The sequence below is a fragment of the Heliangelus exortis genome, chromosome 6 (genome assembly GCF_036169615.1).
Source record: "Heliangelus exortis chromosome 6, bHelExo1.hap1, whole genome shotgun sequence".
Lineage (NCBI taxonomy): Eukaryota > Metazoa > Chordata > Aves > Apodiformes > Trochilidae > Heliangelus > Heliangelus exortis.
The window spans coordinates 36,306,379-36,333,613 of record NC_092427.1 but is presented as its reverse complement, the minus strand read 5'-3'; the positions used below and the strand labels follow the sequence as shown (position 1 = coordinate 36,333,613).

The 27,235-nt window shown below is 38.4% G+C and overlaps 1 long non-coding RNA gene across 1 annotated transcript in view; it reads left to right on the top strand.

Annotated features, from left to right (window-relative positions):
- Positions 1-27,235, top strand: part of LOC139797299 (uncharacterized) — a 102,893-nt gene that overhangs the window by 1,412 nt on the left and 74,246 nt on the right. The gene's annotated exons all lie outside the window — the stretch shown is intronic.

The window sequence follows — 27,235 nt, the reverse complement described above, 5'->3', positions numbered from 1 at the left end:
GCCCTTCATAGTCTATACCTATAGCATTAATTCCTATAATATTACTTATCTCCTGCACCTGTGATGCATTAATCTTTCTGTCTTAAGTGCTTCTATCACCTCTTCAAATTGTTTCACATGTGCTCATTTTTGGTGGTTGTTTTTTTGTTTCTTGGTTGTTTGTTTGTTGGTTTTTTTTCTTTTTTTTTTTTGGGGGGGTGGGATTGTTTGTTTACTTTTTTTTTTCTTTTTTGCCCTGTGAAGTTTTGGAATAATTGTTGTGTATTTGGCTGCATATATTAATATGAACAGCAACAGTATATATTAAGTGCACAACAAAATGATGCTGATGTTGAGGAATGATCTTGCTCAAAGTAAACAGCTGCAGTAAACTCCTTTTCCAAAGTGAATCTTTTAAAAACTTAGGAGCTGTTGACTACAAAACCTGTTCTTGTTCATTATTATACTTCATGCCTTGGGCTGATACCAAGAACCAGAGTACTACAAGCAAGCCACTTAAAAGCCTATTTTTGAGTGAAATTTGGAGATTCCGCTGGGCTAGGCAATTAAAAGAAAAATGTGAAATCTTGGATGCCTATCCAAATTGAGCTGAACCTCAGAATATTTTTGTTCACCAATCACTCTTGGATGCTACTGTTTACATTGTCACAGAGGGAGTATTATTGATCACCTTCCACTGCCATGGATGCTTTAGTGTCAATCAAAAACAAGCAGCTTGATAACATTCAGACTCCAGCTGTACAAATGTTTTCTTTTTGGGACTCATTATCTTGCTCCAGCTGGCATCTTTTCAGCCAGAAAAAAACACAAGCACTGATATTTTTCTTCAGTATAAACAAAATTCTATGAAAATATTTTGCATAAACTTGAATCCTAATTAACTAAAGATGATCTTTCTTAAAAAATAATAAAAGGAGCTCTTGGTAAGGCATTTAGAACTGCAAGTGGTGCATTGTTGGGAAGTATATTTTTAATTCTATGTTTTGATATCCCAGTCAAAGATCACTAGTAGTGGGTGAAAATGCTCAGACTGTGGAATAGAATTGAAATAAAAACCTGGAAGTTTTCATAATGCTAAAAAGAGTTGTTGGCCACACATTAAGATACATTAATGTAAGTGCCAAACAGAATATACATTGATGGATTGGAGTGCAGAGCTGGAGAAGGGAGGATTTGCTGCTGTTATGCATTACTAAATTCATTTCACTATTAGGAAAAGGATATTGATTTAATTCTTCTCAGTCCATTGTTAGTATAACTGAAGAATAATTAAAATACAGCTGTGCAGACAATGGTGCTGTGCCAGAGGATGGCAAGAAAAGGTGACCCAAGAGTGAATAGACAGGTTTTGATACCTCCTAATGAAATTACATTTGTCTTTAACAGAAGATAAGGTGATATCTGTAGATTCTACTGCTGCTTAAGTCTATGGAACCTTTGTAATATCTGTAGGTTTTAAGTTATGATGGATTTTTCATTGTATTTATCCATAACCAGGACACAAACCACGAGAGTGATAACATGGCTCGTTGACTCTGGGTCCCTGTTGGTATTAGTTGGGAGAAACTATATAAAACACAGGAGTAAGCATGTAATTAAGTAGTGAAGCAGTTCATAAACTGAGAAATTGTTTACATAGTTCAATAATGTGGACCTGATTCAAATTCATTTTGAAGTAAATGAAAATATTACCAAGTGTCATCACAAAGGTTTGGATTAAGCTTCTATACCAAGACAGTGATGTAGATTTGTCATTTTGCCATTTTTGAAGAATGTCTTCATTTTTTGAATTTGAGCTTTGAGAGGTGTGTTTTTTTCTAACCTTTCTTAAAGTAAAATACTGTTTTCCTAATTATCTACCTAAGAACTCGGTGTGGGACATCTGAATTATGTGAATCTTGAAGAGACTGAGCTGATCCATGTGCTTAGAACTCAACACTTCTGTAAATCATAGTTACTATGACTTCAATCAAAAACTGACAAGAAATGAATTCAGGTGTTCATTGCACTGGGTATGATTCTGCATAGTGACATTTGAAGGATACTGAAAAACATACAGATCAACATTTTGTGCTGAAGCTGAAATTTCTGTGATGGTTTCAGCTTCATCTTAGTTAAGGATGTGCAAGAAAGCCAAGCCTCACGATATTTCTAATAACCCAAAGGAGTTTTTGTTCCCCACCCTGTGTACATATTAGATCTCTGAGATAAAGAATTAGAAACAATTTTATATGGTCTTACAGTCCTACATAGGCAACCAGTCCAGCTGAGAATCTGATGACTGCTTGCTCACAGTTGCCAAACAAAGAAGCAGAGAGCAATCCTTTGCTCAACACCTGAATGTGTATCTGAAATCTGAATGGTTTTCTCTTTATTGCTTTTTTTGACACAGTCTCTTAGAAGTACAATTCCCAGGGTTTTGTTTCAGAATCAGCTTTTTTTGATAAGTAAATACAAGATGAATGTGTGAATTCAAACCAAAGTAGGAAGGATTTAGCCTCTGCTGAGTGAACAGGATTGAAATGGAGCAATCCGGTATGTAAAGCCTTAAGTGAGCAAGCGCCAGACTCCCAACAGAAACACTGAGCTACCTTAAAATATTTGTTTATCTCAAGTCCCGTGTGTTGTTGCTTTTCTCATCATCAGTAACTAAAAAAGCTTTTGCATACTTTGTATCTGCTTGTAGATTTACATTGTATTCTCCTCACACATTTTTCACATTGTTTGTTCGTTTGTTTATAGAATTGTGAATCTGAAGTAAGGTCTTTTCATCTGTTTTGTCGGTCCAGTAGACTTCCAGAAGCTAATGCTTCTTTGGGTTAATTTTCAAATATTCTGAGCATCACAGAGCTTCACTGAAGTCTATTTGTCAGGCCAAGAAAGCAAGATTTGTGCCTAACCTGAGACATCTACATGTACTTTGGGGCATTGTTACACCTTGTGCAATAGATTATTAGGAAAAGTTGTGGTGGGTAAATGGCTTCTTCTTCTCTAGTATCCCATTTTCCTTAAATCTCTCTTTCATAGAGAAGCTCATACTGTTACAGTTCAGAATCTAATCATGGTAACAGGACTCATTTCACTTTTTAAATGTATTTAAGCTCTAAAACAATGCCAACACTGCAGGCAGTGGCATCCAAAATGCAGCAAAAGAAATATGAGAAGAATAATTTTGTTCAAGGCACAAAATGGAGCTCTGATATTTAGAGTCTCAGAATTTAATGTAACAAGAAGTGTGGTCCGACTTCTACGTGTTTTGTATTTGTTACAAAGCACCTAATTTCTGGATCTAGATCTACAATCAGTGGCAACAAAACAAATAAACCCTGATTTTTGTGGAAGTGTTTTAAAGTTCTTCCTACATCCTGAAGCAAATTGCAAGATAAAACAGACTCAGATATTAAATTTTAGATTAATATTTGCAAAAATTCAAAATAATGTAAACAATTAGCTTTATTAAAGAAAATATGCAGACCGTAGGAGGAATGAGGGAATAGAAGAAAAAGAAAGAATGAACAGGAGGGAGAGTCAAAAGCAAGATAAAGTGTGTTACTTGTGGATTCTGCCAGAGAGCAGAAAGGCAATTTTCACACAAAATTCTGTTTTCCTATTATTTAGAGTGGTGGCTGTGGTCACTCCCTGGTAAATCAGTGTGGCAGCTGTGTAAACTCCACTTTAAAACCTGGTATTTCACATACTCACTTGGCATTTATGCTCCATGAGTTTCCTCTTGAGTAGATTAATTCATACACTAAGTTTTCTCTGGAATGGTAGAAGTCAGGCCCAGAAAGGTTAATCCTTATCTTCCAAAGCATCATTAGATCAGGATTAAAATCAGCAAGTTAAAGCTGATAAAGTTATCAAAATTAAGATGCCATTTACTGCATTACTCTTTGTCCACCACATCCCTAGAAAGTAAGAAGAGAGTTAATATCTGTCAGAAGGGTCCTGACTACAATTATGTTTGTGGCAAATCAAAAGTTTTTCAGATCATACCTGCAAAAATGGCAATTCTGGCCACCCCTTTTTTTCTCAAGTGTATCCTTAACAGTTTCAGCACATCCAAAGAGAATGTAAAAACAAAAAACAAACACCAAATCCCCCCCCCCCCAAAAACCAACCAAACAAAAAAACCAAACAACCCAAAACAGTAACAACTTTTTTTTTAGGAATGTGAAAGATTTTGGAAAATTCCTTGTGCTCCATCAGTACATGACACTAAGTTAGTTGAGTTTTAATTACCAATTCTTACTGAGTTCAATAACTAACATGTCTGAAAGTCCAGTCAGTTCTGTAAGCTGTATTAGCTTATGAGCTACATATTGGCCCCATAGTTTTTGCACTGATATGGCAATTCTGTGATTAATACTAATTAACACACCAGTGCATGTTTGAAGTGAATGATGAAAATGATCATCCACCCCTGATAATGAATACACCAAAGCAACATTCAAGCAAGGTATCAGAGAAGGGGAATCTACATAAATATGCCTCAGTTTTCTGCTGTGCTAAGTTGAAATCAAACATTTACTTCTACTTTATTTACTTCTACATTGTGGAAGGCCCCAAACAGACTCAGTTGTTTCTGTTTTCCATGCAGATGATCACAGAAAAGGATCTTCTGCCTCTGTCCACAGACAAGAGGTTTAAAGAGCACATTGGAGTATATTCAGCCTTTCCTTCTGTTCTCAGACTGATGCTGAAGGAAAGGGACAACAGATCTGACAAATCTGTTCAGAGGGAGCTGGTCAGGTGTGCAGTGTGAGGCAGAAACCAAAGCAGCAGTTTAGGAATTAGAGCTCCTGTTCCTCTGTCTTATCTTTGGATAATGTTGTACTGTTGCTTTCAATTTTGTTCATATAAACCCAACAGATACTGGAATGGTACTTTGTATTTCTGTCAAACTTTTCAGCTGAGGACCTCAAAGCACCATTCTAAATGGAAAAGTTTTATCAGCTAGATGTGTTCATCAAGGTATGGGAGAGTCTATTCACACAGCTTTTCCTTTGCTACAGCAGCCTGTCTTCATTATAGTGGAAAGAAAGAGGAATATTTGTCAGATGCTTTCTTGTCCCACCCATAGGTTTTGTTATGCACCTGATATTTCAGGGCAGGTGCACCATTAGAGGATGTCTGCCTGACCCTGGTACCAGTAAATGGACTTGCCTTCCTCAAATGGAAGTAGCCTCTACTTTGTGGAACAGAAACTTTGCTTTTACCCCCTGTTGAATTATCAGTGTTAGAGAATGTTGCTTTATGTTCCCTTTTGTGTGGCTCTGCATTTATCTGAGTAATGGCACAGGGTTTATAATCACAGGGGAGAGATGAGAAACTGCCTTGCTATGTATCTGCAAGTGAGGGGGAGAATGGGCTGAAAATGGGAGGGAATATGCACATCCCAACTCTAGAGCCCTGCAGACAAAGAGTGGGAAGGAGCTTTTCACAATGATAAATACAGTTATCTAGGAGGATAGATGGTCCCAAACCTGGGAAACTCTGTAATGCTTTTTTAATGGGGTTTCACAATAGCTATACATAAAAAGAAATAAATAGGCAAACGTTAAGAGGGAAATCATAGGCACTTTGAAGTCAGTAACAAAACTTTTCTGAACTTGAATGGACCAGGATGTCACTCTGAAAAGATGGCAGAATTGTTGAATAAAAGAAGAGGGTAGATTTGAGAAAAGAACCTTGCACTAAAATGTAGCAGACTGCAAAATAGTTAAAGTGAGAAATGTCTGAAATGCTGTTCCATGAGGTGATTAAAATTTTCTTGGAGAAATAAGTTGTGAATATACTGCTAGGTGTTAGACAAAATAATAGGCCTTTTTCATCTTCTAACTTTTACTACACTGCTGTAATAAAAGACACAAAAATCAATTCTTTCCAGTAGTTCAAGGAATTATTTCACTATAGAAAGCTAGAAATGTGCCAGTTCTCTTGGCCATGTCCCATAAGGGTGACATTCTAAAAAAGTGTGTTCTATTTTGGCAAGTTTGAAAACTTGCACTGTCTTCTTTCTATATTGAATAAATGATTTCACATGGTTTTGTGAATCGTAATCTTTATCTTATCTGGTAGAGAACCATGGTTTCTGGATTTCTTTCTGGCTTTCTTGCAGTGTTGTATGTAGTGCAGAAACATTGTGCACAAATATTTTTTATTATTTATTTGATGTGATAATGATATAATGATTAAGACAGAAACCTTGCTTCTGTAGAAGTAATTATTTTTCTTATACAGTGTAGATGGAGAAGTGTGATATGTTCTGTTTCTGGTGAATGGAAATGCTGAAACAAACCTTTCAAACAATTCAGATTTAAATCAAAACTCAGGTGTTTAACACACTGTAACTGGCAATGTGGCTTTACCTAAAAGGAAATGGAAGAAAATATCATCTCTCTGCTGTGAAGATGGGCAAATATCATAAGTAAAGTAGGAATAAAATAAGAAAAGGAGGTAAAGCACCTCCGTGCTGAATGAAGGCTTTGCCTCAGTCTTAGTAGGGTTTATACCATCAGTTATTTGTTGCAAATATGGGAAGTGAGATTATCCTGACTGAATTAAAAGTGATCTCGTCACCAGCAGGCCTTTTAATACAGGATGGAAATTTCAGGCACATGAATCATGGCTAAAACCCAGGGAAATTAGTAGAAAAGAGGTAGGGGTGTAACAGATGAACTTGATACACATTTGGTAAAGTTCTGCACAACCAGAGAGATAAGAGAGGTACTGACCAGAAGGGCAGCAGGCTTGGAATGTTATTAGAAGGAAAGGGAAGGACTCTTGGCAGGTGCTGCTTGGGTACCAAGCAGCCTTTCTAGTGCAGTGCTGAATTCCCTTTTACACACCTGGCCTTTATCTAAGCTTCTCAGATCTCAGGAGTGCCTTGGCTGAGCCAGCTTGTGCCTCTACACTAAACACCCTTAGAGAAAATACCTGAAAGGCTAAACCTGCACAGCCTGGTGAAATCACAGCTCTGGGGAGAGGTGATTGGTGCCTGTGAGTTATAGAGGGGGACTGTTAAGTGCTGGGGAATCTTAGCACAAGAACTGACATTCACCTAATCAGGGAGAAACTGAGGGAGAGACAGAGACACAACTTTGATGATTGGACTTGGTAGGCTTAGAGAAAGGGATTAGTGCTACACGTGTTCAGACTTTTGAGGCTGAGACTCTGCTATTGTTGAGGTCTCTTCTGACACTTTGGTTTAGAAAGACTATGAAGCTAAAGAGCTATGAGGGAAGGTTGGACAGTGGCTTAGGTGAAGTCCCAGCCCCAGTAAAATCAGTTCAAAATGCTGATTTGATGGGGCTAAGATCTTACCTTGAGTAAACTGCAGAGATTCTCTTAATTTGTTAGTTTTGTCTGGCAATGGGGAACACCTCACAGCAACAACAAACATCAAAGCCTTTATTTGCTTTGTGCATTTCAGCATAACTTTCCTCTTCTAGAGCCAGAGTGGCTTATTTTCTCCTGTAAAGAAGGGCTAGTGGTATGCTTTCTGGGGGTAGTGTCACACTGTTTTAAGTGGCTTGTTCTACTAATACAACAGATATCTTACCAGGACAAAGAAAATGACTCCTTAAAATTTAATTAACATATTGAATGCCTTGGACATTTTTAAAGTAAAGACAGACTTGGAAAGGAATGACTTTTACTCACAGTTTCTATTTTCTCTCCTTCACTGCCAAAAAAGAGCAATTAGGTAAGCTCAGTTAAAAAAAAATAATCTCCATTTTGCTTTTTATATATAAGAGAGAAACTGTAGTGAGAGGCAGTAAAAGCAAGAGCTGGAAGTATAAATGCCAATAAAACTTACAAGGCAATTTACTAGAGTGTGAGGCCTGATTTCTGCATGGTTAGGTCCTTAGTTTTTATGCTCACTAATGCTGAATGACACACAGAGCTGAAGGTTGTGCTGAAATCCTGATGGTTTCACTGGGACATATCCACACTCCTAAAGCCATTGGGTGCCAGCAGGGATAAGGATGGACTGAATTAACGGTTTTGAACATCTGTGTCAAATCATGGTGTTGGTGTTCCCTGGAGCACAACATACCAGAGCCTCAGACCAGAGCACTCAGGGGTGAGAAGAGAGACTTCTACTCACTGCCCCAGTTACTCTGGGACTGCTCAGTGACTGCTCATAATTTAAATACAAGCATATATTATGGAATTTTATTTTTAATCTCTTAGAAAACCAACTACATATGTAAAAGTGCTCATGGGAGAAAAGCTCCAAGCAGTCAAAAAGCCACTTAACTTTTCTTACCACCACAGAGAAGAAATCCTTCCTGCTGTGCTTCTGGGTCACTTTCACATTTAGCAGAGTTAAAACCAATGTCTTATTATCATTTAGTTAGTTCTAAGACCAGGTCTCCTGTACATACCTGTTTTTATTTCAAGATTAAGTTCACATGCCATGGCCTAACAAAAGCCAATATGGCCAGGTCTCAGATGCTGTCTTCTGAGTCTCAAGCTCAATGTTGGAAGTCCATTACTGTGTCTTCAAAAGTAATTTCAAGATGCAAATGCACTGGCTAACAGATTCTTGTCTGGGGAAGATAGGCAATTTCCTTGCCCTGTGCTCATTTATTTTTCATAAAGAATGAAATATAGGGCAGGGTTTTATTTGTTGACAGTGATCAGCAGTAACTCAGACTTGAGACTGACCTAAATTCTTCCTACTCAGAAGTGCTGAAGTAGAAAATAATAGAGACAGTTCTGTTTCTCAAATGCAAAACTTGAAATTGCTGGAATGCCTGCAAGTTTGAAGTCTCCCATTTTACTGCTCAGTTTCTTACAGTAAATTCTTATGTAGAAAAATTTACCAATTTTCTGGGTATTCCTATACTGAAGTGGATACTCTAACATAAGTATTAATTGTTTCACTACTTTGTCCCACCCCCAAGGCCTTTTTATAAGAAAAGATTGTTACTATCATTTATGGAGGAATGAGAATCCACAATTTTATGCCCAGTTGAATGTTTTTATTTTTCATATGCATGTGGAATTTAGTGCTGAAGCACAGCTTCGTGGAATATCTGCAAGGATTTGGATGCTGCTGATGCTGTATTGTATAGTGCTGTTTGAATTTAATCATGTGACCAAAGTAGAAGTTTGGAATTTAAATGTCTTGGTCTTCTGCTGCTTTCTATGCAAAAGTGAATGTTTTTATGGCAGGGAGGATTCTTATTTATGGAGCCTGGTAAGCTTCCTAATGGTGTATCATTTTAAGGGACATTTCTTTGAGGAATAACCAAATGACATCATTAAAACTGGTGTTAGCATGTGTCAGCCCTCCTAAGGATCATCACATCAGCAATAGCAGACTTCATCATTGACATTTTTATTCTACTGGAATAAATGACTCCAGCTAGAGGTAATTAAAGCTCTGTGTGCAGCTTTGACATCTCAGCAGGAAATCCCACCTTTCAGATGAGAGGTTTTGGGGTAAGACATGGCAACCTCCCAATACCCACTGCAGCCTCAGGTAGATTGGTAGGCAGCCAGTTGTCTCATAAAATGTTTCCCAGTGCCAATTTAACTCAAATGTCTTTCTTTTGCTGTTTCTCTTCTTTTGTGGTATTTACTGTAGTTGGCCAACTCCTGTTTTCCTTCTGACATTAGGTTGTTTCAGACACAGGGAGCTGTCTACCTGTCAAAGATTTCCTTTCTGTCCCCAGGAGTGAGAGGGCTGAACAGAATGGCTGGAGAAAATAAATTGCTCAAGAGCACTCCTTGCTGTGCTGAATCCAATACAGAAATACAAATGAGAGCAAATAGTGTACCCAAAGCTGCCAGCACTGTGCTGCTTGGAATGTCTCTGCTCTGAAGCAGGAGGAGGTTTGGACATCCCTGGCATCCAGAAAGGCCAGGGAAATCCCCTTCTGTCTAGTGTTGCTGATTTAAGGTATGCTACTGCAATCTTCCTTGGCCTTTATCTTGGAAGCATAGTGTTCTACTTGTAGTTATGCTGGCAGATGTAGCTGAAAAAAAGGGAATTATTCTCGTTTTTGCTTTCAACATGGTGTTGGAGGCTTTTGGAGGACTGCATATCAACTAAAAGATCAGCTCACTTTCTCTTTGTGAGGGGAAATTCCACATAGCTTTGTGCAACCTCACTTGTGTGACTTTTGCTCTCTGGGTTCATTTGTGTAGCTGATTCTACTGTTTTTCTTTAGAGGCAAAGGAAGAGACAAAAAAATAGCAAATGTTAGGAAGTAGCCTCTTATTACTGGAGTCAGTGATAGCTCCTTTTGTAGCATGCCAGTGAGTGAGGAAGTCTGTGTTCCTTGGTCCAAATATCTAGTGGTGTTCTCTTGCTTCACAGAGCAAAATCACATTTTCTCCATGTTTGTCTAAGAAAAGGATGGTGAAGGTCCTTGAGGAAAATGCCAAATTTTGTTCTGGTGAGTCCCCTGAGCCCCCCTGGTCCCTGGCTAGGCTGGAGACAGATCTGAACAATGTCTTTTATGGTCTCCAGACATCTACCATGTACAGGAGGCCACACGTGGCCGTGTATGTCTCAGGGTGTATATGTTTCTTTTCCCTTTCAGCCAGCTTCTGTCCCTCAGAGGTTCCTTGTCCTACTTCTCCCTTGTAGTGGTGCTACTCAAATTTTGGTGCTGCTTAAGAGGGGGGTCTGGGCCCTCCCAGAACTCTGTGATACACTTGGCTGTGCAGCCACACACTGCAGCCAACTCTGAACCAAAGGAGTGAAGGTGGAGGTCAGGAATTCTGCTAATAGGGCTCTTTACTACCTAGGAAGTATTCTGGGTCATGTTAAAACAGCTACTTTACCAGAAGGTGTGCTTTTAGAATGGTTACATTTTGGAGTGATAAAAGAGCCAGGGTATGTTGCCTAAAGTAGGTGGTTTCACATCTGTGGGATATTCTGCTAATAGAAGATGTCACTTTACTAATGTAATTTTGTATTATTCATAGTCACATATTGAATTTTCACTTTTCATAGTGCAGTTTGTACTTGATCTCATTATTCTACTTTCCTAGACTGCCTTACCTCACTGGGGAGCTTTTAGGTTGAATATTTGGTCTAGATTTATTTTTTTGTTCCCTTCAGAGATGTCATTAAGATGAGAATTTGATGTTCTATATTTTTAATCATTTGTATACCACTGAGGGCTCGTTAACCTTGTTACTTGAAGGTGTAGTTGTGTGTATGAAGAGGTAGATAGACAGACATTCATGTGTATACATTGTGGTTTAAGTTTGGATGTTTGAGTGGGGAAGATAATGAATGAAGTCCTGGGTGGAAAGCAAGAAACTTAAATCTGTCATCACTAATTAACTAATTTTGAAATAAGAATGAGCTTACATCCTGAGTTCCTGGGAAAATATGGCCACTCATGTGCTTGGCTAAGGATGGATTAAGGTAGTTAATTTCAGATTTTTATCCCTGAGTGAGCTTCTCTAAATGTAGCTGTGTCTGTATATTAAAAGTTGCATGAATATATAAACATTTCCCCTTCACACTACATCAATATTATACAAGGCCTATTCTAGAATGCTATTGAATATTGGAAAAGGCAGCCCCTGAAAATAATACAACTTTGATTTTGAAAGCTGTCAGAAATCAACATTCAGACTGTAGTATTCTTTTGGGTTGTTTTTATTATATTGTTGTTATTAATGTGTCTGTAACACTGGGAACCCAGACTTCATTTGCAACACAACTGAGCAATCAAGCTGTCATAATTACAATATTATTCCATCATTACAGTAACGAAACAAACAAGACTTTTTGGGTTTGATTGTTTGCTGCTTTTGCTTGTTTGGCTTTTTTTTGGTTTTGGTTTTTTTTTTTGGCTGTTCTGTTCCCTCATTGATAATGAATACGGCATAACTTTTCAGGCTGACATCTTTATAGCAGTAGCTCTACTGAATATTCTCAGTGTGCTTCAAGTCTTTGTTGTTGTTTTTTCTTGGTTTGATTTCCTTCCTCAACCCTGCCATTGCAGAGCAGAAAGTCGAGACCAGCCTCTGCAGAAGGTAACCTGACTTCATTGAGCTGTTTCTTCTTGCTCTTTGTGCAGTCTGGTGAATGAGTTGATATGAATGAGCTTCCTTGTCAGGAAAACTACTGTAAGACTGAGGTGAACTTGAGTTCTAATTACACTTGAAAAAGTAGCATTTTCAGTCAGAAGAACTTCATTCCACTTCAAATGACCCATTATTTTTCACTACAGGGATTTCTTATGTTAAAATTGGCCCTTAAATGGCACAGTTCTCCTGTGAACAAAATGAAAAAGCTCCAAGGAATAATTCTTAGATCAAAACAGAGCATTCATTTTAGGCACTCTGTAAATGTGAAAGTCACTGTCCAGTCAAGGATACAATCAATCAACCTCAAAACCTACATGGAAAGCATTATTCCTATTTCATGGATAAGCAGATGTGGGCTTTCCAGTCCACTGTGAACTTCTGCTAGGGGTGTTTTTAGTCAGCTGCTCCAAAGGTTGCTGTTGTGCTGTCCTGCTTTCCTACAAGAAGAAAATGAGCAGGTCTCATTTATTTTTTGATCTTCTGACATTGCATTTAGTGTGGAAAGGAAATTATGCACCTAGAATCAATATTGATTACATTATAAAGCAGACATTTTCTTCCATCACAAAAAAACCAACATGTAAATATATTCTTTTTTTGTGCAAGAAACTCTCTGGAACTCAAATGTAACCCTAGATTCATTCTGGGAACTTCAGTGTTATTCAGCCTGCTGGAGGCTTCTGTCATCTGATTTCTCTGTGCTGTAAAGACACAGTTCTGTTCACTTGTGTCACAGAATAAACATGTTTTTATGTCCTTTGTAGACATCTTCTCATACTATTGGCATGAGCTCTTCCCCAGATTGCCTATGGGCTTTTTCTGAGTGCTCTCCAGCAGCTTCAAATGGCTGGATCTGTCTCCCCTGTTGTGACACAGTAAAATGTTCAGGGCAAGAAAATCAGGAAAAATGTAATGTTTGGAGAGAGTTGGAGATCAAAACAGGATGACTGGTGCTGTCTGCATGGGAATGTTAGCAACACGTCTGATGTATGAGTGTTTGTCTCTCAGTATTGCCAGATGGGTATAAATCTGGGCTCTCAGGATTTGGAGTGCTAAATTTGTCAAGATGGCATTGTGAGAATTCTAGCTGCTAGCTGCTAAACTCTCCATTCACTGAAAAGGCTGATAAACTATGTGAAGTGTTTGTCATTTAAAATTTATTTATTTATTTTATATTTTTTCCAAACTGTGTTGCCAGTGTTTATCTTGCCTAGGATTTAAAGTGCTGTGTGAAATAACATGGAAGTAAACAACATAAAAATCAGCTCTGCGATTTAAGCAACATTTTCACTAATTAAAACTGCCTCCACATTTCCCCACTGCTGTTAGATATTTTTGGATGTCTGTGGTCTCTTAAGATAAGTGTTAATTGCCTTCTCTGGTTCCTGAATATAAGATTTAGCTGTAAGCTCCCTACAAAGTCAAACAAATACTCTCCCCTGTGCTGCTTACACCAGGATGTACAGTACTTATCACTGGGGTTTATTACCTCTTGTTCTTCCCAAGCATTTCATTGCAGTCATAAACCCCCAAAGGACTTGTTAAGCTTTTTTTCACTTTTATTTCCATCTGCTTGCAGCACTTCTAAAAAATAAAGGTTTTCACTTAAGTAAAACTTCTTTGAACATCCTTTGAAATTCAGACCAAGCCCTAATTCAGCAGAAAGGATTTGTGGTCTTTCAAGAAGTGCTCAGGCCTGCATGCAATGTGCCATTAATTTTGGGCTCTCAGAGTAAGGGATGGCAGGTGAGGATTTATGTATGGCCGTGCTCCCTCTCTTTTCTGTCTCCTGCACAAGTATTTTGTGTTTCTTAGTTTTTTCTTTCTTGCTAAATAATATGTATTTGGTCAGCAAATCAGCCAGTGCAATTTGGAATAGCTCCATTGAAATGGATATATTTATGCTAATTTGTACTAGTTCAGGACTTTCCTTGTATACCAGGGATACGAAGTCCTTTGAAAAATGACAGCAATTTCTTTTTGTATATTAACAGAACACAGGTTTTTTTGTTTGTTTTGTGTTTTTTGGTTTTTTTGTTTTTTGTGCTATGGAAAACAAGCTTCGTATGACATTATGTTCAATAAAAATATTTGGCATAGAGAGTATGGTGTTGATTTCCCCTACTAAGAAAATAGACTCCTCTCACAGCTTCAATAAATTACAACATTTACAGTTGTTAACTTACTCATCCCATCAAAACAGATCAGTGTCAGCAGGAGTAGTGAAAATTCTGTTAAAGCAACTGGATTTAACAAGACAGAAAAAATATGTTCTGGTAAGCTGAAACATTTAATTACATGCTGTTTCCTTGGAATAAACCATTTCCCTTGGCACAAGGGTTTGCTTCCTTTCCCTAAACTCTGGGTGAGTGCAGGGGTTTGCCTGTAAAACATTGGTTTAACAGTCAGACTTTGGTTAAGATAAAAGTGACCTTGGATGGAAATGCCCTGTTTGTTAGAGGGGTGCAGGCATCCTCATCACAGAGGGGCATTTCAAACCCTGTTGCTACCTGGCATTAAAAGGCTAAAGAAGAGTTTGAATCCTATTCCTTTTTCTTTGTCTGTGCTTTGAACTTCAAACGATTATTAAAGAGGAAGGATTTCCCCTAGTAATAAATGCAGACTGGTCAAAATTCTTCCTTAGTATTGCTGAATTTTTTCAGGGATGTGAAGATTGTTCCTTCTACTGACAATTTAGGAGACAACATATTTAAAATCCAGCACACTCATCCACATTATATGTGTAACAGCCTTCAGTGGGAATGGGTTTTTAATTCCTCAAGTTCAGAAAAGAAAAAGCTTGATGTATGGAATTTTCTCTAGTAAATATGTGGTAGTTTACTTATTTGGAGGTTCACTTGGGAAATGCCTAGGATCTGGTCAAAATAAGTAAGTGAATATTTGGTGGTAATGCCAATGTAGTGTGGTTCATTTGTAATCACAAATACAGCTCAGTGCTCAAATTACTGATCCTGATGGGATACAAAAGAGACAAAGAGAGTATTCTCTGCTACTGGTTCAATATTGTTGGTTTTTTTCCTGGAATCCACTTCCATTAACACTGTTCCAAATATAACAGGTGGTTCTACTGTATTTAGCTAGAAACAGTTTGCAGGCTGCTCTATTAAAAATAGGAAAAAAAAAAAAGGCAGCAAGCATGGCTTGAATTTTGTCAGTGCAAATTAAAAACATGTTAAGAACTCTGGTGCTAGTAATGGACTAATATAACAAGGTTATAAATGATTTGCTCACTGTTCTCATGTAGTTTTAGTAAACGGATTTGGGAATAGCACAACAAATCCCTGATGCCCAATTAAAGTCTCTTAACTAATTTAACAAATGCATTGTAAATGGGTAGCTGGAGATACTTTTAATAAACATACATTTCACAGAGGAACTTTAATAGCCAAACAAATGGAAAATCAGTTCAAATGCTTTAGCTTTCTCAATTGTTCTTAATAAATTAGTCATAAGGAAAACAAACACAATTAACAAGCACAATTGTTTTTTTTTAATTCAGATGACAGCATTTTGCTGTGTGTGTCTTTTAAGAATGCCTGAACTGAGAAGCAATTTATGTGTTCAAAGCCTCACTGGAGTTCTTTCGTTTTGCCCAGTTACAATTATTTTGATGGGCTTCTCTTTTTTTTTTTTTTTTTTTTTCTTTTTTTTCTTTTTTTTTTGCTTTTATATTCATTCCAACTGAATGGTGAAAAAAAAAATGAAAAAAAAACCACCAAACCAGAATAATTCACTTCAAAGTCTGAGGCTGCTAACTTAGTAGTGAATTAACTCTGGCTGTGATTTAAGAGAAAGGCACAGATCTCTCCTTTTCTCCCTTGGTGTAAAACCTTGCCAGCCAAGCAATGAAATGAAACATCTGGCTTTCTAGTGAAGATTGCTCTGGCATTTTGCCTGCACAAATTTTGTCCTTGTGGAATCCCTGTGAAGAGTGCAAACTGCATCAATTAAAGAAGACTGAAGGGCACATCCAGCAGCTGAGCAGCAAGTGTGCTGGGATTGCCTCTGGTGGGCTGATAGCAAGCAGGAAATGCAAGTGCAGAAAGAGACAGCTGTGGAAAAATCTACTCAAGAGCAAATATTTAATAAATTGGGAGGCAGAAAACATCACTCCAATGTGCCTTGTTTTCCTGGAGCACTTAGAAGTCAGTCAGGTCATGGATGATCAGTAAGTCTACTTTCCTCATGAATTTCTATAAAAAGTAGTTTTAGAAGTATCCTTATCAGTTAAATGTCTTCTCTTCATAGTAAGGCACTCCAGCTCCATGAAAATTTATTAAGGAACAGGATTTTCCCCCTCTGTTTGGAAAACCTATCAGGCATGTTTATTCATGTTTATTCATCAGACACAGTTTCTGATTGTCCAGGTATTAAAAAGTGGTAGCCAAGATGGAAATCATCTTTGTCTACAGCAAAATGTAGCATGTTCCTGACATTCTGACTTATGCAGTAGGGAAAAGAAAAGCCAAACATGGCTGAATAATTTAGTGAAGATTGATTGGTGACTGCCATTAGTGACTCAGGCCCTGGAATACTCTGTTGTGATCAGGACTCCTGACTTATATATTGCTAAAAAATTGGAGGAGTGAAAAAGACCTAGAGAAACAGTCCTGAAAGCCCTATGATGCCAAACACAGAAGATTGTTGAAGTGAATTGATGAAAAGAATGAAAAATTACTTGATCAAGCTAAGAGACAGAATATTCTGGATAATTTCACAATCCAATCCAAAAGAATGAGACTTTGTACTAAGGAGTACATAATACTCATAACTTGAAAATTGAGATTTGACAGAGAGTGGAAAAAAAAAATTACAAATGCATTTGAGAATGGTTATATCCAAAAAGATTAGACTGTGAGACCCCTACCAGAGTTCTTGCTGGCCACATTCAGATAGAGTTCTTTTGGCACTTCTTCACTCAAAAAACCATCAGTAATTCCAGTGAGATCTGTTTGCCCCCATTTAACAGCCCACTCCTGCAAATTTATGCATATGCATAGGTGGACTCCAAATCCCTGTGTGCTAATAATAAAAGAGAAAGTGCTAAACCTGGTATTCAGTTGGTGAAACAAATGCCACAGTGCCCTGACTACGTCTTAAAATCTGTGGTTTTTATCTTGCTTGTGCCCATCTGGAGGTGCTGAAAGTGTTTCTTAATAGACATTGCTAAATTGTTGATCAGCTGCTAAGGACAAAATTCCCTTGGAAAAAACTGCAGCTGCAGCAACAGCAGCAAAAATTCATTTGTTTTGTAACCTGCTTTGGGCAAGATACAGAGAAAAAGAATAGGACCTATGAGAAAGCTGAGCACATTGTTGTATTAACTTCCAAGAATATTTCCAAGGGAAGTTCTGCACTGCTGGCAAAAGCAGAGTTCCTTCTGCAGAAATGGGAGAAGTCTCTAAAAGTGGCAGGGAACCATTAAGTCAGTTAAGATTCTTAGCTTTTATTAAACTTAAATTAAAAAAATGCATAGGATGTTCTTATGTCACGAGTCTGTATTTGCAATAGCCATGGGAATATCTTAGAAATATGGGAATGCAACCCAGGAGATAATTCCCTAATACTTCCCCTCCTGTGATGTTATGAAGTGTGTTTTATTCATTTTACTCATAGCTGTCAGGACCATAACCCTCCCAAGCTTCAACTGGTGAGTCTGTTGCTGATTTGTTTGATGTTCCCATTAATATCTTATTAAGACAGCCACTAAAAGTCAATATTGTTAATAGGAAAATCTAACAAAATATAATCAAATTATTTCCATTAGGTGAACATTTTAGATTTTTACTGTATCGTCTTAATAAGGAAAACTTACTAAAGGGAGTTTTACACAAATCAAAACCAGACCATAAGTCAGCAGTGAGTGCTTCTGTCCCCTTCCACCACCCAATTCTCTTTTGTCATTTTTCACACTCTTGTTTTCTGTGCAGCAAACAAGCAGCTCTGCAGAGGTCAATTTTGTCCTTTATTCAGAGTTAGTGTTGCAGCAAGGTGGGTGTTGGTCTCTTCTCCCAGGACAAGAGGAAATGGCCTCAAGTTACACCTGAGAAGGTTTAGATTGGATGCTACAAGAAAATTCTTCACTGAAAGGGTAATTAAACACTGGAACAGGCTGAATCATCATCCCTGGAAGGGTTTAAAGGAGAGAGAGATGTGATGCTTGGGAACATGATTTAGGCACTGGGCTTGGTAGAGTTAGGTTATGGTTGGAGCTGATGATCTTGAAGGTCTTTGATGGAACTATGATGGGATTCTGTGAAAAAAAGTCTTTATTCTGTTTTCTGTTTCCACTTGTTTTGTTGTGGTCCTACATAATTCCATTAAACAAATTTCATTGGCTGTGGAGAATGGATTAATATAGTGAGCAGGTTAGGAAGAAACAAAGCAAGCTTTCCTCTTCTACTTCTGTTCAGATTTCTAGGAATCACCAAAATTCCATCCCAGATTTTCCAGTCCTTTGCCCTTCCTGAGCTTGTGAGCTTGTGTAGTAGTTTGGTTATGAAAGTGATTTTGTAGTATGGACCAGAATAGACCCTGGCAGCCTGTGAAAATTGGGTCCCTCCAGCAGATTGATCTTATATGGCTTTAAAATGTGTCCAGCTGACCCACTTACTGTGAGCTGCCACTTGCCACTGCCTTTCAGCCACTGCTGAGCAGAGATGGGTTTGAAGCAGCACTCTGCTCTTTCCCAGCTACTGTACAGTACTAAGATCAGGCTTTTCTCTTCTTTTCTGTGCCCCCCAGGACAAAGCTTCAGAACATTGGATGTCTGCTTAATTAGTTTGGGGAATTTCTCTGAATTTCCTCCACAGAAATTCCAGCCACTGAGGAACTAAAGATTATCATAGAATCACAGAACTGGCTGGGTTGGAAGGGACCTCAGATCATCAAGTCCAACCCTTGATCCACTCCCGCTGCAGTTCCCAGCCCATGGCACTGAGTGCCACATCCAGGCTCTTTTGAAATATCTCCAGGGATGGAGAATCCACCCCTTCCCTGGGCAGCCCATTCCAATGGCTGATCACCCTCTCCAGAAAGAAATTCTTTCTCATGTCCAACCTAAACCTCCCCTGGCACAACTTGAGCCCTCTTGTGCCCTCTTGTCTTGCTGAGAGTTGCCTGGGGAAAGAGCCCAACCCCCCCCTGGCTCCAGCCTCCTTTCAGGGAGTTGGAGAGAGTGATGAGGTCTCCCCTGAGCCTCCTCTTCTCCAGCCTCAACACCCCCAGCTCTCTCAGCCCTTCCTCACAGGACTTGTGCTGGATCCCTTCCCAGCCTCCTTGCTCTTCTCTGGACCTGCTCCAGCACCTCAATCTCCTTCCTGAGCTGAGGGGCCCAGAACTGGACACAGGACTCAAGCTGTGGCCTCCCCAGGGCTGAGCACAGGGGCAAATTCACATGTGCAGTCCTTTTGTGCTAAGCACCTTCATGGTGTCTACCACATCTTCATGCAGCAAACATTTGAATACTCCATGCTTTCCAAAAATTTCCAATTTCAGCAAATATTTCATGAAAATTAATAGACTAAGGGGTTATTATATACTTCCTGGTTCTTCTGAGGGCCAAAGCAAAATAAAATGAATGAGGTGATTTAGGCTAAGCATTCGTACCTTTGATTTTTATTAGAAATTTGGCATTCATTCAGCTGTAGTGTTTTGGATACTGCTTCTAACTTGAGATGTTACAAAATACACCCTGGATGCTGTAAATAGAGTTTGGCTCTCACATTCTGTAGAACTCAGAAGTGTCTCATGCCTCCAAGAAGACTGAGATGTTTAGTTGGATGGAGCATGACTTCAGTAAGAACTAAATTTTAAAAGGAAAACCATGAGAGCAGAAAGTCAGGAAATATTTAGAAAAACCAACTGCAGGATTTTGTTCTCGTTATGCTGAATAATGGAGATGTTACACTGAGACAATAGGGGTGTTTATCTCTTTTATATCCAGCACAGGAATTTCATAATTTAAAAGTAATTTTTATGTTTTAATACATTTAGCATATTTAGAAGCAAAAGTTGATTTAGGCTGGTATCTTTTTACTGAAGAGAACTTCAGATCTGACCTATCTGCCTGGTGGATAGTTCCTTTCTGGTTGAAATATTTTACAGAGGGAGGAAGGACAAGATTTCTTGCTAATCCATCCAAACCACAACTGCCCTGCACTACTAAAACAGCAGCTGAATTCTCATATAAACTTGTGCTTGAATTTCATGTGTCTTTGGCTGGTAGGTTGAAAAAAAAATTGGATATTCTTTTTGTCATGTAAAGCATCCTTTGTGCATGTTAAAGAAATAGATTTGAGTTGACTTGAAGGAGCTCACAAGATTTTGGAAGTGGCCTTGCATGTTGTAGGTTCAGAGCAGGAGGAGCCATCACTTCTGCCAACCTGCAGGCTTTATCCTTGCCATAATCTACTGAAGTGTGTATTTAAGGGGATAATTGTGTGCAGGGAAAAATATAGCACTCACAAAGGGCAAACTGCCAACATAGATCCTTGCAGGAGGTAGCACTTGGGGAAAAAAAGGAGGTCCATTAACTTGTCCAGTATTTCTGAATTAGTACTAGGCATTTTTAATTTTTTTTTTTTTTATTTTATTTAAGCCCTTTCTTGCAAAGGCAAGTAGTGAGCAACCTTTATCTTGGATATATAGGGAAGCAAATAATTTTAATGTATTGGAAGTCTATAAAGACAGAGAAATTCATCACTGTGATCCATAGGACATTTCTCTGCACTTTTTCACCTGCTCCTACAGTCAGCTGCTCTTGCTCAAATTCACAGCCACTGTTAGATACCTATTTCTTTCCCAGGAAGAATCCTAAATCTGAAATCTGTGTTCTGTTGGGATGGATATGCTTGGGAATCATGCCATGCTTTTTAATTCATCCTCAGACTTATGTGCAAGTCACAATAACAGTTGATTAATGCTTAGTAGGAAGGGAAGAGTAAAGGAGGAGGAAACCCCACAAACTTTGCTGGCAATGAAGCCATTCCCAGTGCTCTGATGTGTTTAGCTGAATGTTTTTTCCAGACCTGAGGTGGGAATCCTGTGGGCAATGTGTGGCTATGCTTCCTATTTATTTTTAGGATAAAAATGTCAGTTCAGTTCTATTTCAGCTCTGATAAGAGCACATCTCTGCAAAAAGACAGTTCTATTTCTGTGAGGTTACATATCTCTATACCCCCATCTGGCAGAGGAGAAGAGAAAAAGAGGAAGAACTGGAAAAGACCTATTATATTTAGTGGGAAAAAGTCTCTATAGCTGTTTGAAACATCACAGAGAATTATATGATTTTGGTACTCTTTTAAAATTGCCATCTTAAAAACTTTTAGCTTTGGCTTTTGCCCATTTTAAACAGTCTTTCCCTATGCAATATGGCATTGCTGTATTACTTAATCAAGTAAGGGACACATGTATGTAAAAATGGTGGGTTTTTTACCATATTGTCAAAGTTCCTAGGTGCACACACAAAAAAAAAAGATTGATTTTGCCCTTTGGCTCTCTGCGGGGAGGAGGATATTTTTATCTGATATGATCCCAGTCCTGTTTCTCTTCCTGTATTTCCACATGCTGGTGATGCTCTTGTTTATCTTGGTTTATTGTGGAAAGGGCTATGGGAAATTTGTGGTAATCAACACATTAAGAAATAGAAGAATAATTTCCTAAGAATTACTGGTAAGGAAAGAACAAAATCATCTCAATGTTGTATTGTTCAGGTCCCTTCCAACCTGAGCCATTCCATAATTCTCTTTACTGATGAGGCAGAGCTGCCAGGTTTTGGTGACTCCATTATCAGGTGCTCTGCCCAGACTCAGCTCCCCAGGCATTATCATTGCTCCTACTCAAAGGAAGAGCACACATCAGTGATACCTGCACTAGCTGCTCTCCAGAAGCTTTATCCCAGGCAAGTTTTAAGGCTCTTGGCAGTATCTGCTTAGGATTAGAGTCCTGTGTGTTTGCCAAAGGCAGCCAATGTATTCTGGCTTCTGGGAGCATTTGTTTAGTCCACACACACTTGCTTTCTCTGTTTCTTTTTCCTTTTTTTATCTACAGATCCCAGTCTTGAAGAAATTTTATTACTGTTTTACTCATATTTTTCTTTTCCTTTTTTTTTTTTCCCCTTCTTTTTTTTCTCCCTGCCACTGTACCATGATTCATTGTATTTTTCTCTGCATTCCTCTCCTTTAAGCTTTCAAGTTGATGAACCACTACCAGGATTTGTCACTGCCTTTCTCTCTTTTCCAGGTCTTTCCTCTTTCCTGCTTTTACATTTGTTTCTTATCTCCTTTTCTTTATTTCTCTTTATAGTCCTGTGTCTCATTCTGCAGGATGTACCCTTCTGCTGCTCTCTCTGTCCCTCCTGACTCACTGCCAGTGTGAAGAGCTTCAGAGAGAAAGATGAACCCCCCAAAAAGCAGTGCTTCTGGAGGCTCTAAGAGATGTCTGCTCTTTATAAACCTGAGAGACAGAAAGCACCAGAGAAATGTTATGTAGAAAATTGTTAGCCATTTTCTCAACAGGAGACATTTCACAGTGACTATTGGGACCTTTTATTGTGACAAATCCTCCCACAAAGTAGACACTAAGTCAAGGTATCAGAGCCTGGTATTACCATGCACACTCTCACCTGTAAAAGAGACACTGGAATAAACTGGGAATAACTCTGATCCAGCCAGTGCCTTATACCATGTTAGAAAAAACCTACTTGTTCTGAATCTTCACTGCACCATTGCCCAAGTGGTCTGAAGATAGTAAGTTACTTTAGATCTGCCTCTTTTCCCATTTCTGCACCAAATGCTGGGAAAGTTCAGCTCTGATTGGAATTGGGTCTGCTGCAGCCACATCTCTGGGAACACAGAGCAGTCAGTCCTTCAGGAGGGAGAGAATTCAGGTGGGATGAAGTGACTGGAAATGGTCAAAGTCAGAGGGAGCAGGCAGCAGCATGCCTCGAAGATCTCAGCAAGCACCACAATGAGCATGAAATCAGCATCCTCATCTGTTACAGCCTCCTGCTGGTTTATGTGTAAATATGCCACTTATGTCTGAACTCCTCTTGTTTTAATTCACCATGCAGGTGTAAATCCATGTAAAATTAATGTAAAGCTAACCAGTGGCAATGCTGCCATGAAACATTCACGAGGTGGCTGCTGCTTATCTCCCCTGCACACTTTCTTTCAGGAGAGTGGAGGGGGGGCAGTGGGGCTCTGGGGGGGGGTCTGCAAGGCAGATTGCAGCCTGTGTATTAAAAAAATCTCCTGAAAGGTAAAATAGGGCACTGCCTTGGCCTTTTAGTAGGGATCACAGCTGCTTGCAGAGGCTGCTCAGGGAAAAAAAACAGCCCAAGATGGCAATGGAATTCAAGTATGCTGCTTGTTGCCTTACAATTATTTGCTTCCCTGTATGTCCAAGATAAAGGTTGCTCACTACTTGCCTTTGCAAGAAAGGGCTTAAATAATTAAAAAAAAAAAAAATTTTAAAAATTTTAAATTAAAATTTTAAATTAAATTTTTAAAACCCGTACAAAATCCTGGCCCTCCAATGAATGCTGCTTCTCCATGGATTAATTATGAGGCATTATGCTGCAACATCAAGATGTGAACCTTGCTGAGAATATTCCCTACACCATTGCATGCTCCCAAGACTGACTCAGTAGCATTGGGTGTTTCTCTGTCTCTAATCTGGGGATGTGGTGCTGGAATGTCTCTACACTGAATGTGTCTAAATATTTTCTAATGGTCATGTGAATGAAGATACAGAGTGAGTTTTACTTGTCAAGTCTGAGGTCTGGAAGGATGGAAATGGCTGAATAATCAATCACTCCTTTTGGAAAGATGCATAGAAGCTTCCTTAGAGGAGAAGAAACAGTTCAGTTTCTTGTCTGCCTGTTAATTTTTTTTTTTTTTTTTTTTTTTTTTCCTAATAATACAGAACATCTGCTGCATCTTCTGCTATTCAAGACTGACAAAAGGGGTCTGTATAGCAGTCTGTAACTATTTCTGAATATGACTGGTATGTGATCTAAGCCATGATACATAATAGTGAGACTTTACTGTTTATCTTGTACAATAGCCTGGAAGCATTTTACAGAAGAAGCCAGCATTACTGTCCCTCTTTTGTAGATAGAGAGGTGAAGTGGTAAATAAATGAACTCACATGAAGAAGAGCACAAGAAAATCAACTCAGTGTCAGAACTAGACCAGTGGCTGTCCTGGCTTTTCTTAAGCATGCCACCTCCTTCCCCTCCTACATTCAGTGGGAGAACTTCTGAAGTGATAGCCAGCTAGGGAACACAAAGATTTTAGCCCTACTAAATAAATTCTTGGCTTTTAATTCTCAAAATGTACCATAGCTTTGTATAATAACTTCTGTTTAAACTGTTGTCTAGGTAGTAGGGAGCCACAGGTATTAATGTATCAGGACACACAGGCAATTAGGAAGGTTAAAGCAATGAATATATTTACTCTTATTTGACAGTTTACATCATCTAGGAAGTGTTCTGGGATTTGCTGTTCATACTTGGCAAGAACAGAGTATTTAAACTAACATTTCACAAGCAACATGTGCCAAAGTTGATTTTCCAACACTGCCCTCCTATCCCTGATTATTCATTTTCATTTCCATGTAGCAGTTGGTACTAGAACAAATCTGAAGTTGTCTGAAGGAAAATGTTCAGAATCTGTTATGAAAATATGCCTTTACAGTTTTGTTTTTTTTTTCCATAATGAGTATTATGTTGAAGTTAATTGCTTGGGAAAGGTAATTGTAAACATTTTAGAGCTTCCATAGTCAGCATGACCATCACAGTATTTCATTACAACTCCATTAAAATCTAAGGTATCTCAATATGCCTCTTGGCCAGGAATCTTGAACTACACTGTTGAAAATGCTTTTGCTACCCAGCCACTTTTCAATAGTTTTTGAATTGCTCAGAGTTGTATCAGGCAGGTTCTTCAAAGGTGCACATTTGTTTGGGACTCTTTCATTTGCAGGTGGCAAATTTCATTTGCCTTACAGCACTTATTTTCAAAAGATGAGAACTCTGCATTTGTAAAGAATCACACAGAAAAAAAGCACCTTTATGGAGCTTAAGCAGCAAAAAAAAAAAAAAGGAGTTCTGGGCTTTTTCCTGGGCTGCTTGGAGGTACCTCAGAGGTGTTTTTATGACTGTTCTTTTGAGAGTGAAACAATTTTATTGCAAGGATGTCATCAATTTTCTAAAGAATGGCTTCCCTGTATCACTGGTTTTCCATGATTTGTTCTAATGAATCTCTTTCTGTCACTGGTGAGACTCTTCCTCTAAGAACAGTGAAAAAGAAGATAAGGGAAGCAAGTTAACAAGTAGTAGGTGGGAGTTAAATCTGGGAAAAGAAACTGAGTGAATAAATCAGCATGTGGCACTGGTGATCATTGTGCAGTAGGTGTCCAGTCTATTTTCTGATTCTGCAGTAATACTCATTTCTGAATAATAATGAAATTAATACCCTGCTGTTTTATAATTTGGTTTTCAAAGGAGCCCTCTGCCTCATTTAAGTCAAATCACTTCAGATTTAGAGGGTAACAGAACCATGAAAATTCAGCAGTATTGATAATAAAGCGTGCTAGACAAATTATATTGCAGTTTTTGAAAAAAAAAAATAATAAAGTAATTCAGTACATGAAAGTACCATGAGAGAAATGTGCATAGATTTTACCAAAACACTTGATACTGATTCCCATGAAAACAGATATGGAAAGTTAATTCAATTTTTCTCAAATATGAGCAATGGTGTCTGGGCCAAAAACAAACCCATTTAAAACATAATAATTGAAGGACAATAAGGAGAGAGGTAGAGTTGCCCTTGGAGAAGCTGCACCTTCATTAACACTTTTGTGAATGGTATGGAAGGAGTGGACAACATAAAAATGGAAGAGTAAATGACATTAACCTGTGAGCATTTATGGCAAGGAATCAGAAAAAAGTAAAAAACGAGAAAAAAGAAAGTGCAAAGAGGAGTGGAGGATAAGAAAATGAGACTCAGACAGCAAATATAGAGAAATCTATGAAAAAATGTGCATGGGAGAAGCTGGCCAACTGGGAAAAAAAGGAAAGCTCTCCCATAAATGCAATACAGGTTTTTCCTGTCCCAATGCAGTTGGAAAAATCAGGCATTTTGGGAAGTTTGCACAAAGATGTGGATTTGCACAGGGGCCACTGCTGGCCAAGGCTTTTCTTTCTGGCTCGGCTGTGCTAAACACAGAGTATTTAATGTTGAGCACAGAAGTACTGGAAAGCTGCAATTCCAAAAAATAAATTAGAATCTGTTTGCTAGAGAACTGGATTCATTAGAAGAATGAATGCATAATTTAGCAAAATACATCCAAAAGATTAATTCTGGGAATTTTTTGGTAGTCTGGAAATATTTGAAGGTACTCTGGGTGAGATGAGAGTGGCTGATCTGTTCCAGTTTGGTTTGCTGCTCTAGAAGGCAGAAGTGCCTGAAAAAAATACTGACTGACAGATTTGACTGACCAGGTACTTGGTGCAGTCAGTAACTATCTTAGAAATTGTTGGGTCTTTTTTTCTTTACAGCTCATGTAAACTCTGATGGTCATCAGGATTTAAAGTTATTTGATTATATATATGAATATATATATATATATATATTTGATTATATTTCAAAATTAATGTAATACATGATGAAAAGTGGTTAAGGACAAAGGAAAATGTACTTTTCCCAAAACTATGCCCTTCCTCCTAATTCTCATTTTTGAGAAGATCCTGGGACTTAATTCCTACAATCATAGGCAGGCAGGGCAGCAGGAGCACAGCCTCTAAGCCATGCTTGTAAGTGCCTTCTGCTGCAGCTCACTTTTTACACTCTGTTTTTACACACAGTTTTTTACACTCTGTTTTTACACAGTTTTTACACTCTGTGTAGCTCAGCTACCCTCAAGCTGAATGACAGTCACAGGCCAAAAGTGTGTGAATGAGCAGGAAAACATGTTTCAGCTCAACTTTTCAGAGTATTTTTTTCAGGACATTTTTTAATGGCATTTTTAAGTGACTGATTTGTGGGGGGAGTAAGACATCTCCAGTCAGAATGTTGCTTCGTGTAGGAGAGAGAATGGAAATAAAATACTGGATCCCAGTTCTAGAATGAGTAAAAGA